General features: G+C 43.7%; 1 long non-coding RNA gene across 2 annotated transcripts; it reads left to right on the top strand.

Annotated features, from left to right (window-relative positions):
• The first annotated feature begins 1,345 nt into the window (after positions 1–1,345).
• On the top strand, positions 1,346–5,584 carry LOC311224549. Of its 2 annotated transcripts, none has more exons than XR_014619452.1 (3): positions 1,346–1,368; positions 5,184–5,321; positions 5,416–5,584. It is a non-coding gene; the product is annotated as an uncharacterized lncRNA (long non-coding RNA). The 2 variants fall into 2 exon arrangements; XR_014619453.1 differs by lacking the exon at positions 1,346–1,368 and adding an exon at positions 4,421–4,555.
• The last annotated feature ends 582 nt before the right edge of the window (positions 5,585–6,166 follow it).

Genomic DNA, 6,166 nt, shown 5'->3' with positions numbered 1-6,166 from the left:
TTCCACCTACAGCTGTATTATCCTTGGATGGGATGAAAGCTTTTGATAGGTTGGAATGGTCTTATTTATGGGCAGTACTCGGAAGGATGGGGTTAGGAAACGGATTCATTAATATGATAAAAGTATTATACAAAGACCCATCGGCCATGATTATAACAGGTAAATCCACCTCTTCACTCTTTCCTGTGTCGTGCTCGTCCAGACAGGGTTGCCCTCTTAGTCCCGGACTATTTGCTCTATCCTTAGAGCCTTTAGCACAGTATATAAGACAATCCCAATCCATAGAGCCAATCTCAATTAAGGGCACACAGCATCATATTAGTTTATATGCGGATGACGTAATATTGTTCATGCAAAACCCTACCACCTCACTGCCTCATCTTCTTAAACTGATTGATGATTTTGGCAATCTATCGGGATTTAGGATAAACTGGCCAAAGTCGGCCTTCCTCCCACTTAATGTCTCTGCGAAGACTACAATCCTTCCAGGAAGTATACCAATGGTAGAACACTTTAGATGTCTTGGAGTTGAAATATTCCCTACTATATGCCAAACGGTGAAGTATAATTATACAAGACTCCAAGATAGGATCACAAATTACTTTGACAGGTGGTCAAAACTTAAAAACTCAGTACAGGCCCGAGTATCAATAGTGTGACGACCCTCCCCCACACTGTGTTGTCTTCCTCTGCTCTGGCTGGCAGAGCAGAGCTGGGGAAGGCTCGTCAGCTAATTGGTGCACACCTGGGCCGGTGTGTCCCAGCAGGATATCAGAGAGAGGCTGCTTCTGATTTCTGGCGAACTCCCCATTTGTTTTTGGTTCTTTGTTTGTCTGGTTGCTGTTTGTTGATTATTTGGTTCTTTGGTCATTTGGCTGTTACTTTTGGTTCATTTGTTTTGGTTGCTTGTCTTTGCTTTTACACCTACAGTTACAGCATTGCAAATTGAGGTCCCTCCTACCGCCGTTTCAACGCCCTCTGCCGCCCGTTAACGGCTCTCGTCAAATGGTTTTATTAGGGTGGGTGCGGTTTCTGTTTTGTGCCGCCAGGAGGCGCAAAGTCAAAGTCAAGTTGGAATTATATCCTTCCTTCGAGACAACCGAACTTGCTATGCCTCCTAAATGTGAATCGGAAATACAAAAATACCGGCTACAGCAAAGACCTATGGCTATTCCAAATGGCACGTAAACCCCATTGTTTTAGTGGTTTGTCCACTAATGTCCATTATTGAGGACCAAGTACGTGCCCTTAATCGGCAGCGTGTGCCGGGAACAGTGCAGGAGTGGACGACCAAATCGACCAGGGTAAATACTGGCTGGTGTTCGGGTCACCGGAGACGCTTGTGGGGAATGAACGTTGGATTAAGTGGTAAGTCAAATGATCTGATCTTCACTGTTTTATCTGCCGCTTACGTGACGTGACAGGGGCTACTGTTTCATATGATCTAACGAGTGGTGGTCACTGCTGTTTTCAAGTCCAATTGATCGTCAAATGCGAGGGGAGCACACAAACAAGAACAACTCCGTTATAATCCCATACAAAGAGCAAATTGACTGGCTTAATGCACAAAGAAAACGACACATTTCGAGTAGTCTTCCCTTGTACACATACTGTAAACAGTACTGTATATTCTCGAAGTCAACTTCCTTTGACTGGGTAGAGCAGACGGGAGAGTCGACCAAAGCAGTCATATGTATATACTCTCTGTCAGGATCTATGGGGTAACAGTAATGTATATATGCATATCATATTATGTCACAAATGTAACAGTACTATATACCTGTATGCAGGGCCGCCTCAGGGGGTGTGCGAGCAGTGCGGTCGCACAGGGCCTCGCGGGAAGGGGGGCCTCGCAATTTTTTTTTTTTTTTTTTTTATTTTTTTTTTATTTTTTTTTTTTTTTTTTTTTTTTTTGCGAGGTCCCCCTTCCCGCGAGGCCCTTTTTCATCACAGACCTAAAATCTAGTTTTGCTTATATGCTTATATATTTCACATTAGACACGTTTGTAGAATGTGTCTGACTTGTTCCTGGGTCTGCAGTCCTGCAGACATACTCACTATTGGAGCTCAGCCTCTGGGGTTCTGCAGCAGACATACTATTGGTTTCAACGAAGGGAGTGGTTTTACTTACATCATGTGTAGTACGCCGGCGTGAGTCAGCTGCGTTTGACTATTTCGCGCGTGCAGCTTTTGACTATTATGCTTAGTTATGCCAGCCAAGACGAAGAAAGAGGTCGGTCATTATCAGTCGGTCGGTCACCAAGGAACGTTGACGAAAGGCCTCTCGCTAGCGGGACAAATGGCCGGAGCCTTGTCATGGTATAGCCATGATGATGTCGGCTAGTAGCTAGCTTAGCTAATGGCTAACTAGCGTTAGCTAACCTATTCAGAGGAGCGAGGCGAGGCGAGTGGATGTCTTTTCAAAAGAAGGAGAAGAGAACTTGTGAGCAGATAAATCTGTTAGGCAGCAATACGCCGAAAGGTGTCCAGTCTGCCGGAAAGTACTCGAAGAAGAAGAAGAAGAAATTACACCGTGGGCCAAGAAAGTCTCCTTCCAACTTTACCATTGGCGCCACGTTGATACTGCGTTATGGTGAGTCAACCTATGATTATATTCCCGCCGTGGACCTGACCTATCTCTCTTTCTCTCTCTCTGGAGCCAAACTGGTCGACTAGCTAATATAGTACTACTAGTAGCTAACGGTGTGTGCCTGGTGAGAGCACCTGGCTGTATGTAGCCGCATAGCTTGTTAGCTGTTAGCTAACGCAGAAGCAAGCTATGCGGCTACATACAGCCAGGTGCCTGATTGAGCTAACTGTTAGCCAGTTAGCTGTTTAGCGTCAGCTGGGAACGTTCGTTTGATGCTATCAGTTAGCCTTGAGAATAGCAGGCCCTGGCACTCTGACTACGACATCATCTTTGACAGAAGATGTAGTCGGGCCTGCACCATGACAAGGCTCTGGCCATAGCTTATTTGTCCCGACAGCGAGAGGCCTTTCGTCAACGTGGAGACCTGTGTTGCGGCCTTTCGCCCTGCGTTCCTTTTCTGCAGGTAAGATTAATGAAAATGTCATGACATTACCCCACTCTTCCTTCCTTCCCCTCCCGAATGTTTTGTTAATAACGATGTTTTTTTCCAGGCAAAACATATGCTACTTCACAACATTTGGAGATACGACATGTGCTGTGTGTGAATGGTCGTTTGTGTAGCTTGGGTAGCGTTGGGCCGTTGGCCAAAGCTGTGTGTGGCCTGGTGTCACAGTACCTGGCTAGCCTATTTAGCTGATGTCGGCCATTGGCTCCTTGCTGCTTTGGTTTCTCTGGTATAGACCCTCTTCTTGTTGGATTTAAGTGTTGATCTTTGTCCTTTTGAATCTCTCATACATGCTCTAGTCTCTCTCTAACACACACACACATGACAAACACACATGTTCTCTCTCTCTCTCTCTCTCTCTTTCTAACACACACAGTCTGCCTATGGCGGCCTTTCTCGATGGCTAGGCTGTGCTCAAGGATCTTCAGTCACAGTGCTCAGGTATTCTGCCACTGTGTACTCTCTGTTTAGGGCCAAATAGCATTTCAATTTCTTTCCAATGTGTCTCTCTCTCTCTCTCTCTCTCTCTCTCTCTCTCTCTCTTGGATTTAAGTGTTGATCTTTGTCCTTTTGAATCTCTCATACATGCTCTAGTCTCTCTCTAACACACACACATGACAAACACACATGTTCTCTCTCTCTCTCTCTCTCTTTCTAACACACACAGTCTGCCTATGGCGGCCTTTCTCGATGGCTAGGCTGTGCTCAAGGATCTTCAGTCACAGTGCTCAGGTATTCTGCCACTGTGTACTCTCTGTTTAGGGCCAAATAGCATTTCAATTTCTTTCCAATGTGTCTCTCTCTCTCTCTCTGTACACTGTATATTGACTGTAGAACGGGAGCTCTCTCTCGCTCTCTCTTTTGCTATATGTTGACTGTATCATGCCCCGCCTCGGGCAGCGCTATTATTTAAGAATATGTTGACTGTATAAAAAAAAAAATATATATATATATATATATATGTATATATTTTTTTTTACCTTTGGGGGGGGGGGGGGGGGGGGGGGCTCGCGTTAAATCTCGCACAGGGCCTCGCATTTCTCCCAGGCGGCCCTGCCTGTATGTCATGTATGTCCCTATGCCATAAATGTCATGATGTCATGTATGTTGAGTATGTCACAAATGTCACTATGAATTGAAAATGGGGGACCCTGATGTAAACAAGACGAAAGTCTCTCTGGTCTGCATCCCCTTAACAATTGTGTGTATTGAGCCGTACTGTATTGTATCCATTCTGCAATCTGTTAATAACGTTTTCATTCATTCATTCATTCATTCATTCAGGTGCAAAGGTCAACGACCAAACACACCCAGACTACATTCCATCTGTATTCCCTTCAACATCACAGTCTACACCATCTACGTCAACGAACATCAGTCGCCATGAGCGGCGTGCAAAAGCAGACCCTGGTCCCCCAAGTCAAATTCTACGTATGTCTGCTCTACCCATTTCATAACAGGTGAGAATAAGGAACACATATTTATATAGTAAATTAAGTTGTATTGGCTGTGAGGCTGTAAACAGCAGATGTTAGCTGCTAGCTGATTGATTGATTAGCTAGCAGTCTCTGCTAGCTACTTCCCCATAATAGTCCATTCTCAGTGTAGCCTACATGCCTTTTTCATTTGTATATGTTACTAGTATACTATTTATCAATCACATTCAGTGTTGTTGTCCTTGCTCTAAGGACTTGTTATTGAATAGTCGTATTGCTTGTAATATACATGTCATATGTATATACTCTCTGTCAGGATCTATGGGGTAACAGTACTGTATATTTGCATATCATATTATGTCACAAATGTAACAGTACTATATACCTGTATGTCATGTATGTCCCTATGCCATAAATGTCATGATGTCATGTATGTTGAGTATGTCACAAATGTCACTATGAATTGAAAATGGGGGACCCTGATGTAAACAAGACGAAAGTCTCTCTGGTCTGCATCCCCTTAACAATTGTGTGTATTGAGCCGTACTGTATTGTATCCATTCTGCAATCTGTTAATAACGTTTTCATTCATTCATTCATTCATTCATTCATTCATTCATTCATTCATTCATTCATTCATTCATTCATTCAGGTGCAAAGGTCAATGACCAAACACACCCAGACTACATTCCATCTGTATTCCCTTCAACATCACAGTCTACACCATCTACGTCAACGAACATCAGTCGCCATGAGCGGCGTGCAAAAAGGAACTCCTCTTCATACCATCGTAAGTGATATCATCTAGTTTTCAGTTATGTGCCAAAATCAATGGGTTCCTAAATTGCAGTTTCTTATTAGTATGGTTTTTATTTCATTTAAAGTGACTCCCCACAAGAGGACTAAACGTTGCAGCCAAGACATCCAAGTTGAGGCAGCAGCCCAAGTTGAGGAAGCAGCCACACCTCCCATCACTGAGCAGTCTCTGTTTGACGAGATGCAGTCTCTCAGAGAGGAGAGGGATGCAGCCAAGGAGGATGGTGACCAACAGAGAACCAAGGTCGAGTCAAGCTCCTTGACCGCTTCATCTGTGGACATCTGTTTTCTTACTGTCACACAGAGAAGACAAGGAGCACCATAATCTCACCCATAGATCAGCTATTTATCACCCTTGTCAAACTGCGTCACGACATGTCCTTTGACCTCATTTCCCACATCAGAGGTGTGTCAAAGGCAACAGTCATCAAAGTGTTCTGGACCTGGATAGACCTGATGTACGTCAAGCTTGACTTCTTGATTAAATGGCAGTGCAGGGACCAAATATTCTCAACCATCCCCCCAGTATTCAAAACAAAGTTTCCCCGTCTCACATTACAGTTCTACTTTTGTTTTGATGTGAAATGTGATGCTGCATAAGATGACTGCACTTAGCACTGACTGAGAAAGTACACATTACAGTTCTACTTTATAAAATACTAATTGTAAATATGTTTGTCAATGTCAATGTTTGTCAACCACATACCAGGGGCACAACAACTATAGCAAACATCATTTTGAAAGAATAACCTTGCTTTATTGTTCAAATATACAAATAAGAATGAAATGTTCTGTTCTTCTATTGCACCTCACCCCTGC

Source organism: Notolepis coatsorum (assembly GCF_963971535.1).
Source record: "Notolepis coatsorum genome assembly, chromosome: 3".
In the NCBI taxonomy this organism is placed as follows: domain Eukaryota; kingdom Metazoa; phylum Chordata; class Actinopteri; order Aulopiformes; family Paralepididae; genus Notolepis; species Notolepis coatsorum.
This window is presented reverse-complemented; position numbering and strand designations above follow the sequence as displayed.